The sequence below is a fragment of the Pseudorca crassidens genome, chromosome 6 (genome assembly GCF_039906515.1).
Source record: "Pseudorca crassidens isolate mPseCra1 chromosome 6, mPseCra1.hap1, whole genome shotgun sequence".
Lineage (NCBI taxonomy): Eukaryota > Metazoa > Chordata > Mammalia > Artiodactyla > Delphinidae > Pseudorca > Pseudorca crassidens.
Window position 1 is genome coordinate 39,820,511 of NC_090301.1, and position 24,829 is coordinate 39,845,339.

The window sequence follows — 24,829 nt, forward strand, 5'->3', positions numbered from 1 at the left end:
GAAAATTTTAGGACTATCGAGTCTAAAAATTACAACTTAAATTTGATGTCTAGGGTATACAATTCTTTTACAGGTCTCTAAATAATTATAGTCATTTGTTATTATGAATAACCACATGGCAGGAATATGAATAAATGTTTTTGAAAATAGGAGCATGCATTGTTTTGTGGGAAAAGAAAGTATTAATCATTTAGAAGTGCAGAATATCAGTATTTTCCTGTGAAAACACTGACACCCCAATGTGTTTGTAAAGTCTTCTTTCCCCTGGGATTGAAACATTGAAACAGGAATATCTATGAGTACTGTCACAGGAGCTGATATTTAATAGTGTTACCATGAAACATTTTGCCGAAAGTACCTCTGTCCAGTCGTAAATCTATTTTTTTGCTTATTGTCCAAACTGATAGAGATTTGTTCAGATAAAGGGAATTGAATATCGCCATTCCAATCACTCTATTGTGTCACAGAGCATACAAATAAGGATCACATTGGACAGAGCTCAGCAGAATATAAACAACTGAAGGTGACAAAGTTAACAGCTGCCATTTTTAAGAGTATATTGAAGGAAAACACTTTACTATGTAGTTGCAAATGCCGAGATTTACTAAACCAAATTAACTTAGTATTCACTCAAAGTGAAAGCTCTGTAGAGCTCACACAGAACACTTTAAGATCTTTCATTAGGTAAAACGATGTCTTAGGTAATCACCCATCTTCCATTTTGCCATTCCTGGTCCCAGGGCCTTTGCCTGGGATGTAGTTTCCACTTTCTGCCTGGAATTCCTTCTATTCTCTGTTCTCATCCTGCCTTTTCCTCTGCATGTTATCATCGTCCCATTTGCCTGATGCCCATCCTCCTAGGGCTACCAGTATCTATTCATGGCTAGATTCCTGAGTCCTGTACTTGTCCAAGATGGAAGTTCACTTAAGACTAAAAATTTTCTGTAAATTGCAACAAGGGCACTGAAATAATTTTATCACAAGGATTTGATAGATACGGGACCAGGGAGCAAAGCTGCTAGGGGCGAAACTAGAGATGAAGAAGAGGTAGGGAGAAGGATGAGTCTTCTGTATCTTTATTTTGTGCAGATAACACATACTGCTCTATTGTGTTTTCTTTGTTTTTAATCTGGGCCAGGGTTCAGCTGGTTTCTGAACCCCTAAAAATCTGAGTCCGTAAAGTAAACGTAAAGTAACAGGAGTAACTGCTAGGTTGTTTCCAGATAATTACCAGGAAGATGCCTGGCTTCATGTGGGATAAATGGAAAATATACCTGTTTGAATATTATTTGACACCAGAAATTCAGGGCTTATATTAAACTGCACCTTAACTCATGATTACCGGACAGCTTTGGAAGCTAAACAAAGTAGCTATGAGAAATCTTGGTATCTCTAATAGTTTAAAAGAAATTTTTTCATCACTATATAATAAAAAGTATATGTTTACTACATTATTATTCTTTAAAAAGTAAAAACAAAAACCTTTGTTCTCTTCAAAAATCAGAGTTGGAAACCACTCTATGTCTCATAGCATATGGATACTTGGATTTGGGGGATATGATTTGACCATTACATTAGAGTAGATAAAATCAGAGAAGTTGGGGACCCTATAAATCTCTTTTAAATAGCCTATTTCTGTCAGGGTGTGCTCCATGCTGTTACATGCACATTCAAGTTCTATTAATTGGTCTACTATATATATATATTTTTACATTCTTATACATATATATATTTTTAACATCTTTATTGGAGTATAATTGCTTTACAATGGTGTGTTAGTTTCTGCTTTATAACAAAGTGAACCAGTTATACATATACATATGTTCCCATATCTCTTCCCTCTTGCATCTCCCTCCCTCCCACCCTCCATATTCCACCCCTCTAAGGGGGTCAGAAAGCACTGAGCTGATCTCCCTGTGCTATGCGGCTGCTTCCCACTAGCTATCTATTTTACATTTGGTAGTGTATATATGTCCATGCCACTCTCTCACTTTGTCACAGTTTACCCTTCCCCCTCCGCGTGTCCTCAAGTCCATTCTCTAGTAGGTCTGCATCTTTATTCCTTTCTTGCCCCTAGGTTCTTCATGACCATTTTTTTTTTTTTTTTTTTAGATTCCATATATATGTGTTAGCATATGGTATTTGTTTTTCTCTTTCTGACTTACTTTACTCTGTATGACAGACTCTAGGTCCATCCACCTCACTACAAATAACTCAATTTCGTTTCTTTTTGGTCTACTGCTTTTTGACTATCTTCATTTTTATTTTCCTCAACATGAATTCAGTGTTAGGGTGAATTATGCTGGTCTCAGAAAAAAAAAAAATTGTGCCTTTTCTATTGAAGGAAATTTAACCCTAATACCTATCTATGAGGTAGATGTTAGGATTTGCCTCATTTTACTGATAAAGAAACTGAAGCTAAGTTAGTACAACTTTCTCAGAGTCTCCTAGCTGGGAAGTGGTAGAGACAGGATTCAAGCCTTGGTCTGACTAACTCTACACCGTGTTGTTTACTGACAATTAGGATTTTTTTTTTTTTTTTTTGGCTGAATTCTTCCTGCATCTTATTTCAAATAAAGCATTAGCTATTAATCTTTCTTCTTACACATTAAACATGGCAGATCTTTGCTTTGTACTTAATCTTTGTTGTCATCTGATCTTGCTTCTGTCCAGCCCCATTTCCACTAAGCTTTGAGTTTTTCAATTTATCTGTTTGGTTTCAATTTCCAGTTGCTCAGCACTGTTAGAGGAAATCGGCATATAAACAATCCTGACCTCAAGTATACTTATAAATTTATTATAATTATATGAAAAGATTTTTCATTATTTCTTTGCTTATTTTACAGTGTTTTTCACCTGGGTAACATGGTGGTAAAGAATTGCTGGTAAAGAATTGCTCAGGAGTGCCAGAAAAGCAATGGAGCCATGTTGTATGAATACAGTACCAAGGCAATTAACTAAAAGCTAAAACGTCAATCATGCCTTTCTTTTTTTCTCCAGCCCAAGTCCCCAAACTAGTTGGAATGACTTTTTCAACTAATCTATTTGTTGATTTTTCTTTGTATAGGCAGTTCAGTAGTCAAATATTGTTTTCCTTTTCATATCACTTATTAATTAAAATATGATTCTTTCTTTTTTGAAGCCAATGCCTAGTTTGTCAGAAACTGCATTCTTTCATTTTTCTAGGTACATAATTACCATGAGAAACAAAGCTATCAGATGCAAATTACATTTAACCCCTTTGAATCCTAACAAGCACATCAGTATTTTACATCTAAGGAAAAGTTGAGACTCAGAAGACAGCTACAAAGATTTATCTCATCCATTTAGGCAAATGCACTACACATTAAAATTATTTTATAAGTAGGAATTTTGAAAGTCATGGAAATGTCTTGTTTTTATTCTCAGGATAAATACTATTAATGCTAAACATACGTAATTTTGCTTTTGAGTTGTACCCCAAAAAGATCAAGTGGTAAAGAGGTGCTAAACATTGGTACAAACCTAATGTATGATAGCTTTTAACAACCAATAGTCCCATAAAATATTCCATCAAAAGACCTTTTAAATTAAATGTTGTATGTGTGAATGTGTGTGTTTTGCCTTGTGTGGAAAAATTTTTAGACAAAATAGAGTGATTAACCCAGTCTCTCCTGCTTTCTTTGATGTTCTTGTTTGCCTGTCAACAGTTCAAAGGCAAAAGGTGCCGAACATCAAGCTGACTTGATGGCATGAAATATTAACCCCCGTTACTGATTCTCGTACCTGAGATCATAGTTTTACAAATCACCCCTACATTTGACTAAACCAGAGTAATACTGAGAGATTATTATAATTTGAAGATTTTAACTAGTAAGTTTAGAAGAGTAATGAGTGTATGAGACTAAATTATAATTTATGTTATAAAATAGCAGCAGAGGTTGGTTTATTATAAACTGACTAATAATAATTATGGTAAATGTTCTTTTCAACTAAGGTAGTTTGACTTAAATCAGAAATAACACAGAATGGACCTACTCTTATGAAGGATAGAATTGCATTGTGATTATGAGTAAAATATAGAAATGTATACCACAATTCCATGATTCTTTTCAGCAAGCAGAAACCATTTGGATGGTTACTTCTAGGAATAGCATATTTTGTACAATAATTGATTTTTGGTTCATGATGTACAATACACAATCTACAATAAATTTAAAATGTAAAAATTAATTGAAACCATTAAAAAATGGATGAACAATTTAAGAGGAATGGCAAAATGCTTTCAAAACATGATAAATATACATAATTAATCTGATACTAATACTTTCTGTGGGCATATAGAGGGGAAAAAAGCAGTAAACATTTGGTTAAGAAAGGGAAATTGGCTATTACTTTCCTATTCCAATTGCTGTAGAACTCTCCATAGCCCAGAAAGACTACACAGACTCCCTGCTCTATGAAGAGGAAAATACAAGTAATCCTCCTGTAGTGGATGATTGTCTATGGCCAGTCACCATCATTGAACATTCTCCTTTATCTTGTTACTTTCTCACGTTAGTTCCACCTTCTGAAAATGCACATCCTCAGATGCCCTTGTGGCTAGGGTGTAGGTAGCCACAGTTGTTTTACAAATCAGATGTGGACTCAGAGATTAGCAATGTTACGAGGTGGCCTCGCCTGGGGAGATAGTGTTCTGACAAGCATGATGGTGGAGGTGCACAGTTCCCTGGGTAGCAGTAGCAAGTGTTTTGGAGTTCAGTCGCAGATGCGAGGATTGCTGTCTGAGGCAGGGATGTTTCAGGTAAGATGTCATGCATGTGTGTGGGCATGGTGCGTCACACATGTGTGTGGGTATAATTTCAGAGCTGAGTTCACCAACCCTCTCAGGGGTTCTGTGAGCTACCTAATGTCCTTTAATAATTAGTTGTTTTGGAATGGAAACTAGCCATGCTGGATTTTCTTTACAACTAAGACTAAAATAGATACTCTTCTCTCAACCCTACCCACTGCCAATGAAACTTCCTTTGGAAGTTAATGAATTCTTTTGTCGCTTCTCAATTCACTCAAATTTTACTTATATTATAGCATGTCTTAGGTCAGAATTCCCTGGAATCAGACTCTGAGATGGAGATTAGCCTTCAGGATGGAGATCAAACTCTCCTATCTGAGATGGAGATTAGGGTGCAGGATGTTTATTAGTGAGTATTGCGAGGATTAATACCTGTGCAAGCAAAGGGAAGGAAGCAGGGTTGAGCAGAGGGCGATACTAGCCTGTGATGTAGTTTCAAAAAGGACTCCAGTGAGCTCCATGGAAAGATGTGAAACTTGAATGGCCCTCCGAACAGTCCTTTATGTCCATCAGCCATGGGATGTGAGCTGCCCTGGAGAGAGGGTTGAACTTGGGCAAGGTGATTGTTTTCATCGAGAGCAATTATAAAGACAGTTGATGGCAGAGGAATTCCCAGCAGTTGGAAGAATACATCCTTCAGGGGACAGCATTCACTATGTGGCTCATATGTTTTATTATTGTTATTTCTTTCCACATCTGTTGCTCCATAAGACTAGGGGCTCTCAGTCTCATGGAAGATTTCTCAAAGTGGTAAAGTTTATAATGCTTAAGCATGTGAACTCTAAAGCCAAGCTGCCTGTGTTTCAATCATGGTTTCAGCACCTACTTACTGTGTGACCTTGGCAAGTGTATTGAACCTCTCTGTTTCTCATATATAAAATGAAGATAATTTTTCCTTACTCATAGAGTTATCATGAGTTAATTTATGTAAAGGGCATAAAGTTTTTTGGAATGGCATAAATACTCAATAATGTTAGCTAAAATTAACTTCTAAGTATCTAGAATCTGAAAGCATGCCTAGTACATATTGGGTGTTCGATTTTCACTTTTTTGGATGAATATGTTATTGGAAGTTAGACGTGGAATGCAGAGTTTATGGCTGCATGTGCAACATAATTTAAAGACACTGACAGCCTTACCTGTTCTTGAACATCCCCCCTTTAGGGAAAGAATCTGTTGAAAAAAAGATTTACTAGAATTGAAATGACTATATTTGATCTCTATAATATCTTATCATCTTAGCCAGAAGTTAGTCATATATTCTCAGGCACCAAAGCTAATAGGATAGTTTTGATAGAGTAAGAAAAAGAAAAAAAAAAGAAAAAATGTACAGAGAAAGAATTATGGTTCTGAGAGAACCACCCTGGCATGAAGATATAGACAACTGATGAGAAATGTCCAAGCCAGGAGGAGGAGGGGAAGGAGGTGTTGGTCAAAGACCGGCTATCAGACCAGGAACTCCCTGAGGGTAGTAGGCATGGTGTCTGGCACTTGCTGCAGAGTAAAGAAATAACAAGCACATTGTTTCCTGGGGCTGGAGTAGAAGCATTTTAGAATTCTCCAGGTGTCTGCTCTCTAAATACTCTTTGCTCCCTAATTAGAAAGTGAATTATGAAATCCCTTTGGTGGGACACTAATTGAAATGAAGAAGGTGTTCTGCCTCTCTTTTCTTTTTTCTTAGGGCCACAAACAACAGTGATTTTTCTCGGGGACTTTGTTGGGGGTACCGAGGCAGTCTTCTCTGGTTAGACTCTCAATAAGATAACACTTTACAGCTCTTTTTTTGTTTCTCTTTTCAAACTTGAGGGAAAATGTGAAATATTTTTGTTGCTCAGAACAAACAGATCCATGGCTGTACCTTGTGATGCTATTATGTTTCTAACAGAAGAAAATGTTTTTCTCTGGGACTTCGGGGCACTATATTAAGACATAGGGAAGGGTCAATATAATATGGTGACACGAGAGTGGTGTCTTCATTCTCAACAGACACTATGCTTATGATATTTTCCTCTCAGAATTCTGAGAATATTCATCATCTCAAACAAAGGAAAATTAAACACATGAGGAAAACAAAGTATTTTATTGTTGTTGTTGAGATTCTGAGCTAATAATCATTTAAGCACCTGCAGGATCCCAGCACTGTGCAAGATGTTCCACTAGGAATATGCTCTTTTAGAAATGTAAACAGTTATTAAGAATAAAAACATCTAAGAAAAGTGTGAAAAGTTCCCAGCAGAAAAATATGAGCTAATATTTACTTGGCACTTTGAGATAAACATTTTACATATCATCTCATTTAATCCTCACGATTTCCCTATGGGGTAGATGTTACCCGCACATTGCAGAGGAAGAAACTGAGGCTTAGTGATATGAAAACAGTTGTTTGAGCTCATGTGGCCTCCATGTCCCCTTATCACTAATTGTACAGTCTCAATGTCTTGCTTAGAAGCAGGTCTAGATTCTTTCAAATATTGACCAAAACACTGAGATATTTCCAATGGTGGATGATGTTTTAGAATCGGTCAGAATGTGGACTTAAGAAGGACTCCTCAATAGAAACCATCTGCCCTTCCTTCTGGGTTTCTTAAGAATTGTCCATATATGTCCCATATCAGAGTCATGTAGGGTGCTTGTTTAAAATGTAGATTTCTTGTTATGTGTAATTATAGCTCAGTGAAAACTAGGAAAAATAAGAAAAAACATAAAATAGTTTTCAGAAAAAAAATACATTCTTGAGTCCCACCGGAGACCTTCCAGTCAGAATTTATGGTAACAGAAGTGGAAATTTACATCTATGACAAACACCTCAAGAAATTCCCAGGCCCACTAACTTTGAGAAACACTGTTTTTGGTCCTGGACTCTGAGGAGAGGCAGGGCATTTCACAGTATTTGTGAGAAAAGAAAATCAGTATGGTCTTTGATTAATGGCCCTGAGAAAGAGAATAAGAAACGTATCTAAAAATACTACCTTAGAATTAGAAAGGTTGATGGGTGAGAACAAGTTATTAAAAACCAAGAATAATTTAAGAACTAATTTTACAGATAATTGGTAATGAAATGATCTGATAATGGTGCAAGTAGAGTACATAAGGGTGAGTTTTGAAGAAGCTGTAATTAAGAGGATTAAGGAGACCAGCTGAAAAAGAATTAAAGAATTCAAGATAAATTATAACAGAGCAGGAATAAGAAACTTACTTCCCAGAAATAAGGCAGTCTTAGGAAAGAGGCATTAGGTTTAGATTTATCTGAAAATCTGTAATGGAGATTAGAAGCATGACGCTTTGGCCTTATAGAGAAATTTTCAGAGATGAAATGTTTCGTAGGAGGTATGTATGTTACCTGGATCGAAAGGTTCTCTTTTGCTTGTACAATAACAGTAAGCGTGTATTTTCATGCTAGATGCTATTTTCCAGTGTTTAACTAAAAAAAAACATTGCTGGATGGCTAGTGGGAAGCTGCTTCATAGCACAGGGAGGTCAGCTCGATGCTTTGTGACAACCTAGAGGAGTGGGATAGGGAGGGTGGGAGGGAGGCTCAAGAAGGAGGGGATATGGGGATATATGTATGTATACATAGAGCTGATTCACTTTGTTGTACAGCAGAAACTAGCACAACATTGTAAAGCAATTATACTCCAGTAAAGATATTAAAAATAATATAAATAAATAAATTAATATAAATTAAAAAAATGCTAGCACTTATACTGAATACACTAGAATTGTAATTTCTCATGCATAAAGCATGATTTATATGTAATATGCAACTAAAAAAATAGAATTTACATTATTCTGATAGAGCAACTGTATTGCTTACTATTCATTGAAACATTTAATATATGAAATAACTTGATTAAAGTATATAAGATGATAATAACTTATGAAGTTTATATATTGCTTCCCAGAAATTTGAAGCTATTCTCTCTGATGTAAACAATAATCTCTGAATTGAAAATCAATATTTATGAATAATAATGAGTATATGAATATATTTCTTGATTTTATACTTTAGTCCATTGGCTAATCTATTTTCATACCAATACCTATTGTTTGTGTTCACAAATTTTAGAGTAAACTATACATTCTGATAATGGAAGTTCCCTTCCTCCACAAACCTTGATATTTTTTTTCGTAATTGAAACTTTGGGGATAATTGTACATTCACTTGTCATTTTAAGAAATAATATAGGGAGATCCCTTGCACCCTTTGCCCAGTTTTTCCCAATGGTAACATTTTGCAGAATTATAGTATGCCACACAAGGATATTGACATTGATACAATTCACCAATCTTACTCAGATTTCCCTAGTTTCATTTGCACTGATTTGTGTGTGTGTATTTAGTTCTAAACAATTTTATCACATGTGTAGGTTTGTGAAGCCACCACCACAGTAAAGATATTGAACAGTTCCATCTCCACATGAGCCATCTTGTTGCTTTTTTATAAACCCGCCTCCCTCCTGCTGTTCTTTGTATATATATTTTAGACTGTTCTGTCATTAATATTTCTCTGTGAAGTTGAAGATCACTTTGAGCAAATCCCAACCCACAACACGCACATAGTGGGGACTGATTGTAATCGCTTTAAACATTAAAATAAACATAAATTTTAGGAGAATTGACAGATTGTGCTCTTAATCATTCCATTCAGTGTCAATGCCCAACCAGCCGAAGACCACTGGGAACAACCTGTTGTTGAGCAGGTTGGTTTATTGTTCTTTGAGACAAAGGAGAACACACATGATGGGGAATCATAGGGTGTCTCAGAGTGCTAAAAAGAGTCTGTTATAGGATTTAGGCTGTGTTAAGTGATTTTGGAGAGGATTCAAGGAAGTCAGTTGGGCTTTGTCCTGAATTGGATCCTGTAAGGCAGAGAGGCGACTCTGCAATCGGGGGTAATCATAGATCTCATCTAGAAGGCAGGGAATGAAGTGAGGCTAGACCTATAATTGGTAAAGAAGAAGCAGGTGGCATGGACATATATACACTACCAAATGTAAAAGAGATAGCTAGTGGGAAGCAGCCACATAGCAGAGGGATATCGGCTCAGTGCTTTGTGACCACCTAGAGGGGTGGGATAGGGAGGGTGGGAGGGAGACGCAAGAGGGAAGGGATATGGGGATATATGTATATGTATAGCTGATTCACTTTGTTATAAAGTAGAAACTAAAACACCATTGTAAAGCAATTATATTCCAATAAAGATGTTAAAAACAATAAAGAAGAAGCAGGCGCTCACATTAACCAGGATGTAGGATGTGTGATTAGTTTTGTTACTTGGACAATATTCATATTTTGTCTGTGTTCAGACATGATTAGGTAGTACTCTTATTTATTCATCCTGGTGATAGAGTAGCCTTGTCTGATGATGTTACTCTATGAAACTGGGTATCTTCGACAAGACTACATGTGAGTGCCAGGTCAGCTCCTAGATGTCAAAGGCCTGCTTTTCTCTTTCTCACCAGGAAGAGGGTATGACTTTCCATTTGTTCAGATCTTCTTTTATCTCTTTTAATAACATTTTATAGTTTTCTTTATATTGTTCTTCCTTGATATATTTATTATTAAATATATTTTTTGATTTTGTCATCATCAAAAAGAGATTTTCCCTGTGTTGTCCTTTATTGGTATTTATTGCTAGAATAGAGAAAGCTATTTGGTGTCACGTTTATATTTTGTCTTTTTACCTTAGCAAAGTTTAACATCTTTATTGGAGTATAATTGCTTTACAATGGTGTGTTAGTTTCTGCTTTATAACAAAGTGAATCAGCTATACATATACATATATTCCCATATCTCCTCCCTCTTTTGTCTCCCTCCCACCCTCCCTATCCCACCCCTCTAGGTGGTTACAAAGCACAGAGCTCATCTCCCTGTGCTATGTGGCTGCTTCCCACTAGCTATCTATTTTACATTTGGTATATATATGTCCATGCTACTCTCTCACTTCGTCCCAGCTTACCCTTCCCTCTCCCCGTGTCATCAAGTCCATTCTCTACTTCTGTGTCTTTATTCCTGTCCTGCTCCTAGGTTCTTCAGAACCATTGTTTTTTTTCTTCTCGATTCCTTATATATATGTTAGCATACGGTGTTTTTTTCTTCTCGATTCCTTATATATATGTTAGCATACGGTATTTGTTTTTCTCTTTCTGAACTTACTTCACTCAGTATGACAATCTCTAGGTCGATCCACCTCACTACAAATAACTCAATTTCATTTATTTTTATGGCTGAGTAATATTCTATTGTATATATATGCCACATCTTCTTTATCCATTCATCTGTCGATGGACACTTAGGTTGCTTCCATGTCCTGGCTATTGTAAATAGAGCTGCAATGAACATTTTGGTACATGACTCTTTTTGAATTGTGGATTTCTCAGGGTATATGCACAGTAGTGAGATTGCAGGGTCCTATGATAGTTCTATTAGTTTTTTTAAGGAACCTCCATACTGTTCTCCATAGTGGCTGTATCAATTGACATTCCCACCAACAGTGTAAGAGGGTTTCCTTTTCTCCACACCCTCTCCAGCATTTATTGCTTGTAGATTTTTTGATGATGGCCATTCTGACCAGAGTGAGGTGACACCTCATTGTAGTTTTGATTTGCATTTCTCTAATGATTAGTGATGTTGAGCATACTTTCATGTGTTTGTTGGCAATCTGTATATCTTCTTGGAAGAAATGTATTGAGGTCTTCTGCCCATTTTTGGATTGGGTTGTTTGTGTTTTTGATATTGAGCTGCATGAGCTGCTTGTATAATTTGGAGATTAATCCTTTGTCAGTTGCTTCACTGGCAAATATTTTCTCCCATTCTGAGGGTTGTCTTTTTCACTTGTTTATTGTTTCCTTTGCTGTGCAAAAGCTTTTAAGTTTCATTAGGTCCGATTTTTGTTTTTATTTCCATTTCTCGAGGAGGTGGGTCAAAAAGGATCTTGCTGTGATGTATGTCATAGAGTGTTCTGCCTATGTTTCCTCTAAGAGTTTTATAGTGTCTGGTCTTACATTTAGGTCTTTAATCCATTTTGAGTTTATTTTCATGTGTGGTGTTAGGAAGTGTTCTAATTTCATTCTTTTATATGTAGCTGTCCAGTTTTCCCAGCTCCACTTATGGAAGAGGCTCTCTTTTCTCCATTGTGTATTCTTGCCTCCTTTATCAAAGATAAGGTGACCATATGTGCATGGGTTTATCCCTTGGCTTTCTCTCCTGTTCCATTGATCTATATTTCTGTTTCTATGGCAGTACCATACTGTCTTGATTACTGTAATTTTGTATTATAGTCTGAAGTCAAGGACCCTGATTCCTCCAGCTCTGTTTTTCTTTCTCAAGATTGCTTTGGCTATTTGGGGTCTTTTGTGTTTCCATACAAATTGTGAAATTTTTTGTTCTCGTTCTGTGAAAAATGCCATTGGTAGTTTGACAGGGATTGCACTGAATCTGTAGATTGCTTTGGGTAGTATAGTCATTTTCACAAAGTTGATTCTTCCAATCCAAAAACATGGTATATCTCTCCATCTGTTTGTCTTTAATTTCTCCATCTGTTGTCTTTAATTTCTTTCATCAGTGTCTTACAGTTTTCTGCATACGGATCTTTTGTCTCCTTAGGTAGATTTATTCATAGGTATTTTGTTGTTTTTACTGCAGTGGTAAACAGAAGTGTTTCCTTAATTTCTCTTTCATAGAATGAGTTTGGGAGTGTTCCTCCCTCTGCTATATTTTGGAAGAGTTTGAGAAGGATAGGTGTTAGTGCGTCTCTAAATGTTTTATATAATTCACCTGTGAAGCCATCTGGTCCTGGGCTTTTGTTTGTTGGAAGATTTTATGTCACAGTTTCAATTTCAGTGCTTGTGATTGGTCTGTTTCTGTTTTCTATTTCTTCTTGATTAGTCTCGGAAGGTTGTGCATTTCTAAGAATTTGTCCATTTCTTTCAGATTGTCCATTTTATTGGCATATAGTTGCTTATAGTAATCTCTCATGATCCTTTGTATTTCTGCAGTGTCAGTTGTTACTTCTCCTTTTTCATTTCTAGCTGTATTGATTTGAGTCTTCTCCCTTTTTTCCTGATGAGTCTTAATAATGGTTTATCAATTTTGTTTATCTTCTTAAAGAACCAGGCTTTAGTTTTATTGATCTTTGCTATCGTATCCTTCATTTCCTTTTTTTTTAAATTTTGCAGTTCGCGGGCCTCCTTATGGGGATTCTCTTGTATGTTATTTGTTGCTTTTCCCTTGCTGATTTTAATATTTTTTCTTTGTACTTAATTTTTGATAGTTTGATTAATATGTGTCTTGCTGTGTTTCTCCTTGGATTTATCCTGAATGGGACTCTCTGCACTTTCTGGACACTTGATTGACTATTTCCTTTCCCATATTAGGGAAGTTTTCAACTATAATCTATTCAAATATTTTCTCAGTCCCTTTCTTTTTCACTTCTTCTTTTGGGACCCCATTAATTCGAATATTGGTCCATTTAATGTTGTTCCAGAAGTCTCTGAGACTGTCCTCAATTCTTTTCATTCTTTTTTCTTTATTCTTCTCTGGTAGTTATTTCCACTCTTTTACCTTCCAGGTCACTTATCCGTTCTTCTGCCTCAGTTATTCTGCTATTGATTCCTTCTACAGAATTTTTAATTTCATTTACTGTGTTGTTGATCATTGGTTGTTTGATCTGTAATTCTTCTAAGTCCTTGGTAAATGTTTCTTATATTTCCTCCATTCTATTTTCAAGATTTTGGATCATCTTTACTATCATTACTCTGAATTCTTTTTCAGGTAGACTGCCTATTTCCTCTTCATTTGTTTGATGTGGTGGGGTTTTACCTTGCTCCTTCATCTTCTGTGTATTTCTCTGTCTTCTCATTTTGCTTAACTACTGTGTTTTGGGTCTCCTTTTTGCAGGCTGCAGGTTTGTAGTTCCCATTGTTTTTGGCGTCTGCCCCCAGTGGGTAAGGTTAGTTCAGTGGGTTGTGTAGGGTTCCTGGTAGAGGAAGGACCGGTCCCTGTGTTCTGGTGAATGAGGCTGGATCTTGTCTTTCTGGTGGGCATGGCTGCGTCTGATGGTGTGTCTTGGTGTGTCTGTGAACTTATTATGATTTTAGGCAGCCTCTCTGCTAATGTGTGTGGTTTTGTTCCTGTCTTGCCAATTGTTTGGCATTGGATGTCCAGCACTGTAGCTTGCTGGTCAATGAGTGGAGCTGGGTCTTAGCACTGAGATGGAGATCTCTGGGAGAGCTTTTGCCATTTGATATTACGTGGGGTTGGGAGGTCTCTGGTGAACCAGTGTCCTTAACTTGGCTCTCCCACCTAAGAGGCTCAGGCCTGACGCCTGGCCGGAGCACCAAGGCCCTGTCCACCACACAGCTCTGAAGAAAAGGGAGAAAAAAAAAGAAATAAAGAAAAATAAATAAAATAAATGTTATTAAAATAGAAAGAAAATGTTTAAAAATAAAAAAGTAATAGAAAATAAAAAGGAAGAACAAAAGAAAGAGAGAGCCACCAAACTAAGAAACAAATCCACCAATGATAAAAAGTGCTAAAAAGTATACTTAAAAAAAAAAAAATGGGGCTTCCCTGGTGGTGCAGTGGTTGAGAGTCCACCTGTCGATGCAGGGGACGTGGGTTCGTGCCCCGGTCTGGGAAGATCCCACATGCCTCGGAGTGGCTGGGCCCGTGAGCCACGGCCGCTGAGCCTGCGCGTCTGGAGCTTTTGCTCCGCAACGGGAGAGGCCACAACAGTGAGAGCCCCGTGTACCGCAAAAAAAAAAATATGGACAGACAGAACCCTAGGACAAATGCTAAAGGCAAAGCTCTACAGACAGAATCACACAAAGAAACAAACACACACTCACAAGAAGAGAAAAAGGAAAAAAAAAATATATAAAAGAAAAGGAAGAGAGCAACTTAATAAACAAATCTACCAGTTATAATAAGCCCTAAATAGTAAACTAAGATTCACATAAAACCAGAAACAAATTAGTTACAGAAAGCCAACTCCAAGTCTGCAGTTGCTCCCAGAGTCCACTGCCTCAATTTTGGGATGATTTGTTGTCTATTCAGATATTCCACAGATGCAGGGTACATCAAGTTGATTGTGGAGATTTATTCCACTGCTCCTGAGACTGCTGGAAGAAATTTCCCTTTCTCTTCTTTGTTCGCACAGCTCCTGGGGTTCAGCTTTGGATTTGGCCCTGCCTCTGCCTGTTGGTTGCCTGAGGGCATCTGTTCCCCGCCCAGACAGGACAGCCTTAAAGTAGCATCTGATTTGGGTTCCTCTGGCTCACTCAAGCCGGGGGAGGGAGTGGTACGGAATGCGGGGCAAGCCTGTGGCGGCAGAGACCGGCATGATGTTGCATCAGCCTGAGGTGTGTCGTGTGTTCTCCCGGGGAAGTTGTCCCTGGATCATGGGACCCCGGCAGTGGTGGGCTGGGCTGCACAGGTTCCCAGGACGGAAGGTGTGGATAGTGACCTGTGCTTGCACACAGGCTTCTTGGTGGCTGCAGTAGCAGCCTTAGTTTTTCTTGCCAGTCTCTGGTGTCCGCACTGATAGCCACAGCTCACGCCCGTCTCTGGAGCTCTTTTAGGCAGTGCTCTGAATCCCCTCTCCTCACGCACCCTGAAACAATGGTCTCTTGCCTCTTAGGCAGTTGCAGACGTTTTCCCGGACTCCCTCCCAGCTAGCTGTGGCACACTAGCCGCCTTCAGGCTGTGTTCACGCAACCAACCTGTCCTCTCCCAGATCCCAGTCCTGGGATCTGATCTCCGAAACCTGAGCCTCAGCTCCCAGCCCCTGCCCGCCCCGGCGAGTGAGCAGACAAGCCTCTCGGGCTGGTGAGTGCTGGTTGGCACCGATCCTCCATGCGGGAATCTCTCCACTTTGCCCTCTGCACCCGTGTTGCTGTGTTCTCCTCCGTGGCTCTGTAGCTTCCCCCCCTGCCCACCCGCCCCCGTCTCCGCCAGTGAAGGGGCTTCCTAGTGTGTGGAAACCTTTCATCCTTCATAGCTCTCTCCCAGAGATGCAGGTCCCATCCCTATTCTTTTGTCTCTGTTTTTTCTTTTGCCCTACCCATGTATGTGGGGATTTTCTTGCCTTTTGGGAAGTCTGAGGTCTTCTGCATTCAGTAGGTGTTGCGTAGGAGTTTTTCCACTTGTAGATGTACTTTTGATGTATTTGTGGGGAGGAAGGCGATCTCCACATCTTACTCCTCCGCCATCTTGAAAGTCCTCCTTATTAGCAAAATATTTTGTTAATTTTGTTTGAACATTTAATATCTTGGATTTTCTACTATCCAAATAGGATAATGTTGTCTCTTCTTTTCTGGTGCTTATGCTACTTATTTAATTTTATTGGATATTTGCTTTTGTTAAAAGTTTCAAGGCAGTATTTAATATTGTGATAGCATTCATCTCTGTCTAACTGGAAAGATTTTAGTGTTTGTTTATTGTAATGCTTCTTTTTGGGAAGTGGTAAGATAGTCTTTAATGTATTTAGAAATTTTGTTTCTTATTATTTTATTTAGGGTTTTATTGGAAATGACTGCTGAATTTTATCAAATATCTTTTAATCATCTATTGATATCACATGTTTTTCTTTTATTAATATGTAGAAATAATGGACTTCCTCTTGCATTCCTGGAATAAACCCTTAGTCATATATTTTCATTTTGATTTGTTTCTGGATTGCACTTGCTTATACCTTGTGCAGCAGGCTATGTAGCTTACTTTTAGACTGATGAGAAAGATATTAATAAGTCTTTAAAAAAGTAGCAAAGATCTTGGTCTTAATAGTCAGCAAATGTGAGAAAAAAATGTTCTAATGTGGTAGAGAAATATGCACACACACACGCACACAACCAAACAAGAAGACATGACATTATATTCATAGATCTGTCAAAAAAAATCCTATATTTTTCATCACTGGTGAGTGATGTGGTATGAAGAAGAGTTAACTGTTTCACACACTAGGAAAAGTGACTGTTAATGCTGCTGTTTGAGAGAGTAATTTGTCAGTATTAAGATCCAGATACATATACCTTTGTTTTCCAACTTCATTCACAGGAGTATATTATATAGATAAACAAAAGCATCATTACTTAACAAAGTATGTGAAAATATCTTGAGTAAAAGAAAAGGAAAGAAATATAGTGGAAACAAAGAGAATGCCAGTCAAGAGGGGTATGGCTTTATAAACTAGGGGGATCCACACCATGGAACATTATGCTACCATTAAAAATAATGACTTAGTTCTCTCCTAGTTAACCTGCAGAGAGTTTCATGATGCATTTTGGAATGAGAAAAACAAGGTGCTGAAAGGTTATAGATATGATCTCAATTATTATAAAAGCAAGAGCAAAATTTGTGTCTGGTTATATGTATATATTCTATATTTTATCCATGTTACATATTCTATGAAAAATTATGCAAAATTTTTCTTGGCTATAAAATATTGTTTTCTTTCTTGTGTATTCAAAGATAATGCTTTCTTTTCGTATGGATACAAAATCCAGTTATTTTATCTGAAAATATACAATAGCTTTTAATGTGCCTGATGTCTATATACTTCTGCATAAATGATCTTAAAAAGTAAAAAGAAATAAAACAAAACCAAAACCTAAAGGACCCTGGACTTTAGAATAATAATTAGATAGCAAAAATTCCAAAACCATTTATATTACTGTTTTATGTCTTCATGTCCTGCAATCTATATCTCAAAATACTAACGTGTATCCAAAATTGAAGATCAAGTAAAGTAAGCAGAAGTGACACTGTAAAACATTCCTTTTAAAACGATTTATTATAGTAAAAGACATGGGAACAATGAAAAGGTGAGCAGAGGGAGGAACTCTTCTCCAATTCCATTTCTATCACAGCTGGAGGTGCATAGTTTCCTTGTTCTTATAAAGGAATTACTGCCACATGGTGAGTTCCTGCAATAAAAGTTAAATATGAATTGGCTGTGCTTCTTAAATGTTAATAATCCAATCATATGGAAAAAGGAATTTAGTAATGTACAGTATAATGTAAAAAGTCAGAACTCTAAGAGTTTGAGATTTTCTTGGAGATTTACTCAGATGCTGTCATCTTTATGTGATGGCACTCCTTCTGAACAAGTGTTTATATTGATAGTGAAAATCTGTTTAAAATGAAATACTTGTATCTGTAAGCTAATTAGCTGTTTAAATGTATATGATCTAAAACAGCTAACTGATTTTAAGAAAATGAATAGCATATTTTGATACAGTGGATATTAGGCTTTCTTTCTCTCTCTCCTCCCTCCCTCCCTCCCTCTGTTCCTCCCTCCTTTCCTTCCTCTCTTTCTTTCTTTTCTTCTCCTTCAGCCGTTAAATGCTATATAGACATAGTCTAAGGAGAGGGAGTATTAGTTTCCCCCTAGGTTCTTACGGGAAGATAGCTTTCAAAACTTAATTTTTATTATGTTTATGCACACTTGCTAAACCTAGAGAAAATCAAGCAATATTTTTGGGAGGAGGGGAAGTAAGTTTACATAATCCTTTTAAATATTTGCTTGATATCTCTAAATATTGCCCACTGCACATCAACTAGTATTCTGCTACCACTAAGTACAGTTAGAACTGTTTCTGTCAGTTAGTTCCTGAAGGCATCAGTAGGATGTGTAGCCAGGGGAAAAAAGGGAGGTTAGGTACTTTTAAGAAAGGCACAAGAAGGAAAAGAGAAAGTACATAGAGAAAATAATCTTTTTTTTCTGATGTAGCCATTCATTTCTTTAACAAATATTTATTGAATGCTAGGGACTTTTCCAGGTGCTGTTGATTCAGCTGTAGTTGAAGAGAAAATGTCCCTGGAATTTACTTCCTAGTTGAGATCTTCCCAGTAAAGAATGAAAACAACCCTTAGAAATGATATTGAATGTGCTTCCAAAAAGGATATTACCCCATGGGAAATAAAAACTTTCCAATAAAATAATGCACCACTGAAGTTTCATTGTTACCAATACTTTAAATATCTAATATCAGAAAAGAAAGTGTAGTAGAATTGAGGAAGAAGACTGTATCTAGCGATCCATTGTTTAATATACTTTCTTAACAGATTATTGAAAGACACCTTGTTTTAGTAAGCATAAAGGACCTCTGGCAATGTGAATTATTTAAATATACAAAGGTGATGACTGTATTCTTGTATTCTTGTTTTTCTATCTCTGCAAACATATGAACATAACATTTCCAATAGAAATAGTCTCATACACATGTTTTTACTTTAAATAATGCATTTACTTTAAATAATGCATTAGAGTAGAAAGCACTTATGAAGAAACAGCCAGAGCAAACTTAGATTTTTATTTCTAAAAGACTGGGGAATAAACACTCTTATCAAGAGATTGGATTAGAGCATTGCACCAGTGAAGGCAGTTGGGTCAAGAATTATCAAAGTATTAAAAATCAAGTGATGTCGTCAGAGCATTAGTTTTGTATCAACATATTGAATTTTTGTAATATTAAAATTCTCTAGAATGCCTACATGTCAGAAAGAAAGAAATCTAATATTTGTTTACTGGTGTATTTTGAATTTACTTGGATCTATCATGTCGAGATAGAGAGACAAATTTCTGAAACAGCCATACTCTTGTTTGCTCTTTAGGACTCCATATACATGTTTAATTCATTTTGCTAAGTATTTATTTACTGCATTTTGTCCAGCTGAATACTGCTTGCCATGAACTCTATCTGTCACAATTCGTTTTCTAATGAAATAATACATGAACATTTAAAATAGAGTATAGTAAGAATAGAAAGTACTGTAAAAACAAAAGATGATGTACACATTGTTAATAGTTGCCTGACCAAGGAGTGATCAAGATGGGAAAACTTTATGGAAGAGAGATGCCTAGAATTGAATCTTGAAAGTTTCCAGATTTGATTGGAAATAAAGTACATGTGAAGCAGGGTGAGCATCATTAACAAGATTGAAGCTGGGGCAATGTATATGGGGAGCAACAATGAGAACAATCTCACTAGAGTGATAGACCTTGGAGGGCAGTAGGGGGAGAAAAGTTATGATGAACTCAGATTTCTCAGGAGATTTGTGTAGCAAAATATGGAAGATGGATTTCTTTTACGAGGCAACAAGAAGGTATTGAATGTCCCTGAATATTAGGTCAAAGTGAAAGAATCTGGCAGGATATTGCAGAAGCAATTGGAAGTATAAGATAATGTAAGATGAAGGTCTTCGGTATGTTTCATCTAGTTACCTGCAGCTCTGCTTGGTTTGAAGTAAGAGAAAAAATTCCTATATTCTCAGAGTGGCAAGGAATTACCCATGAGGATCCAGGACCTGGAAGGGAGCTCTGATTTGCAAAAAGGAATGAACAGCAACAGGAATGTACCACACGGCAAGAGGTTTGAAGTCTCCAAGGATAGATGATGATCAGGGACCAGATGGGAGTTCCCTATCTCTGACACCTTGGCTATACTTACATTTTCTTCATCTTGCAAGTAAATCCAACAAATTATGTGTATGTGTGTGCATGTGATGTAAGAGGTGGAGAGATGTGAGACCAAATTATATATCTGTCAGAATGAGAACCTGTTCAAAATAAAGGATGGTTATAATGTAAAAACAAAGGTTAACTAATATTTACTCCCCATAAATATAGCTCATTGAATATGAGTTCTGGCACCTATTTTGGTGATTGGTAATAAGTTCTCAATAAATATTTGTCAATTAAATAGAATTATTGATTGAATTGGATGAGACCATATATTTTCTGACATTCCCTTTAGGCTACCATACTTCTTGAAAATAGTAGAAAGTTATAAAATCTCTAAATTTAATTGGTTGTGTAGATCCTTTTTATTTTGCTTTATGTCTTTCTTAAACTTACATTCTTCCTCCAGGCCTATATTTTTTAGCATATTTCCTCTTGAAAATCCTGCTGAGTTGAAAAACTACAGTTATTTGGAGTTTCTTCAATATGCAAAAATAGAGGTTTCTTTAATATAGCAAATTAACAGAAATTTTAATTTAGTATTTAACAACTAAGGAAGGCATATTAGCCTGTCTCCATAGCTATATATTAAAAATACACAAACCTTCAGAGCTAATAAAAAGTTTGAATGTACATTTTAGTATTACATTTGGAAATACATGATCATTTTAAGCATTCTACAATATTGACCAGAGATGTGAAAATTGATGTCTTTATCATTCTTAACAGTTGGTAGTTTTTACAACATGATCCCATGCTAAACTCTGTGCTGAGGGTGTAATATATGGGCAATATATGTATGTAAGTGTGCATTCAAGTATATACCTATTTACCTAAGTATGAAATATCATTTGAATGTAGTTTGAAAATATGAAAGCAAATACAGATTTATTTTTCATTAGTTTTAGCATTATATTATACTTAATTTAAAAATATAATTTATTGATTTTTTCTAGTTTTGCAAGTAACTGATATTTATTGCAGAAAAATTGGAAAGTGAAAAAATGTATAAGATGCAAATAACCATAATCTCATTATCCAAATATTTTGTTGTATTTCTTATGGTCTGTTTTCATTGCAGAAGTATGCTTGATCAGAGTTGAATGTAGACAAAATTTTATTTTTCTACTATACTTTAAGTAACCCATAGAATACAAGGAATGAGTTTTGCTTCATAGCAAACTGGCCCTTTACCATTCTCCATTTTCTCTCATCCCTCACTCCAGGTTCAAACCCTCCATGTGAATAAATCTTCCACAGAAATTATTATAGTTATTCTCTGTTTTGTTGTCTAACAACACATCTATTTTTCTTCATTAAAAAATGCAGCGTTACAAAACCTAAATCCTAGAAATAGAAAGATCCAAAACAATGTTCCTCTCCAGTTTGATGCTCACTTCTTGTAGTACATTTAATATTGGTGAGCTGTTATGATTTGTAAAAATCTAGAGGCTTCTCTGTCTTCTGTGTCTAGAAAAGCAACTTACATACAGTGGGCACTCAGTAAATATGAATTGAGTGCATCTCCTTGTTGGATTATAGGTAAAGTGATTGTTGGTGTTTTTATGGACTATGAGTTTATTACCAATTGATATAACTACAGACTGTGTAATACAGATCAGCTGAGTATGTAATACTGTTGTATCAATGGCTCTTTTGTAAAACTCTTTATGGTTTTTCCCTATTTTTGTTTATAACTCTGTCCCATGTGGTCTGTTCCCCTTTTATTTTTTATCCAAAAATCAGAAATAATATCTCTATTGAGATTTTCCATTGATATGCATAAGCAGCTGTGCCGTTTAAAACTCTTTCAGTTAATGCAACATTGAACTGTAGACATTCCTAGAGCGAAATAAAATGGCTCCCCTTAGACTGACAAAAATACCCTGAGGCACTCTGTTTATTTAAATAGAGTGTTCTTCAGCAAAGGTTGCTCCATCAACAATTAGTGTCTTCTTCATAACTCCTAAATTATTCATTAATGCAAATCCAAAATCTAATCACTTTTTTCTGCAGCAAAGTTGAAAGGAGAAAATTAATGCTATTTATTTCTTTAAAATACACTTTCTAGTTCTTTTGCTATTAATGTGTTTGAATAAATATAATTTTGATATGCAAGGTTTCCGTGGCAATTTAAGTTTTTGAATAACAAAAGAAGGATGAAGACAGGATTTTGCTGTTTCTTTTACCTCTCAGAGAGTCCTGACTAATAAAGTGCATCTCCTGTAAACATGAATTTCTTTTTGCTGGCAGCAAAAATTCTGCTAATAGTTTCATAGCCATTTCACACTTGTACATTGACTAGTTTATGGTATATCCTTAACTTGCATCTCCCCTCCTTCCCTGCCAGAGGGCTTCATAAACAGAATAAAGATAAGGCTGCACATTTCTACTTATTACTGTGGAATCATAACTACCATCTCAGGGCACTTTCCCCAAAGTTACCTTCTGGCCAGTGCTCCCTTTTTGTGTTCTTGGCTCCGTTCACTGAGGAAGTAAAATCAGATATTGGTGATTGTTTTAACTATGTAAAGAATGTCTCTTTGTATGTGTGTTTTTAAGTCTTATAGAAACTCTGACTCTTTAGGAAGCTGATCATGTTCACCTTGTTCTTCCTGGTCTGCACCTTAAATTATATACAAATTAATGGCAGTTATTACGGTTATTCTTTATTCAAGTTGTATTCCTGTCTTACTGCTCTTGTTTTTATTTAGTTATAATGCCAAAATACTTTTTATTTCATCTTGTAGTAAAGATTCCTGTAAACCATACTGGAATCTTTCATGGAATGATGTGGAGTATAACTATAAACATATAGACAGAAATTCATATGTTGTATATAGTGTGCACCTCTGCTATGCTGGCAGAATGACAGCTCGTAGGGCCAGCCGGTAAATTCTTCCCTTCAGTAGGAAGAGATTGTGAGTCTAGAGTAAGATAAAGCACAGTCCTTTACTTTTCACACATAGGGGTATGTATTATTCACTTATGGAAGAGTAAATTTCATCCAAAGGCTTAACAATATAGGTAATGAATAACAAGATAGTTCCCTGATACTTTGTGATCTGTGTATAGCCATGACAAAGGAGTATTTATGTTTTAAATGTACAAATAACAAGAAGGGATGATAGCATGATCTGTAACTCTTATGTAAATTATTCCTGGTCATGGGACATAGGCCAAGCGAATCTGAGAATAAAGTTTCATCTGCCCCAATGTTTGTCTCAGCAACAGGGATATGACCCACTCAGACCAATGAGAAGCAATCCGTGTGAAAGACCCAGTCGTGGGGGAAACAAGATCAGACTCTGGACTTTTCAGTATGATAAGTAATCAATCCCTTGTCCAGAGGTTAGGCAGTAAGCATTTGAGTCTCTACTTTATTTTTTAAAAATGCACTAAATCAAGGTTACTGTGACACTTATGATGGATCAGCAACAATAGTTGAGAAAGCATTCTATGCTACCGACTTGATGCAATGCTCTGGGAAGGCAATCAGGGACCCCAGGTATGTCTGTGTAAATTGTGGATTAAATAGTCCTTAAAGAGACAGTTCATATAGTCCACAACATGAACAACAACATATCCCAGGATTTATGAACTTTATGACCTGCACAAAAGCCAGGTCTAAATGATTAATTCTAGAACTCAGCTGAAGCTTACTCTAATGTTTGATTCAACTTTTTATATGAAAATACAGTTTTGTGCAGCATAGTGGAGAAAGCCAGTTAGGTTATATGAAATTGGCATTGTACTGCCATTTTAACAGTAATTGAGAATCTCCTTTTTTTCAATAATATTCATATTTCCATATTTTATAAAAGATGTTAGTCTTTTGAATTACATATACTCAATTTGAACAGTGTAAACTCTCAACCTTTTCTTTTCAGAGACAGAGCGTTGAATTTTTTGAGATTTGACAAGAAAGAAGTTTTTAATAGTGAATTATAGCTAAAAATAGATTTGTGTTAAAACAATTTTATTGACCACTTCTGGGTCTAAAAAATAGATTAAACTTTTGATTGCAGGGCATTTGTTAGTAAAGAGTTGGAGCATAATTGTTAGTGAGCTTTCAGAAGCCTTTCTTGGAGATAATGTTTGAATAATCTATTGCCAGAATTTGAATAATTTATGCATGAACCAGTGTAAAGTTATAATTGCAATTACAATGTTCAGTTCAGTAGCAATGAGTTGCATTTGAAGTTGGATACCGATTACTCTGTATAGCTTAGGTTCTGCTTTTCATTTCATTTTTAACAAAGGATTCTGAGTAAAGGGATATGGCTCAGAGCTTGACAAAAGTTCCCAAGTGAAGTTTTAAAGAGTTTCTTTCTCAAGATTTTTATTTCATTTTATTTTATTTATATTCAAAGTCTGAAATCCAATCTTGCATGCTTCTGTGCCATAGAGATAAAGCAAGGGACTGAAAGTGCCCCTGGCTGGACAGAAAGGACTTTTCTACGTTTCTTCTGAAGGAGCAGCTGCTCTTATCAATAATTTCCTGAAGCAATAGTCCTGGAGTGTAAACAATATTTTAT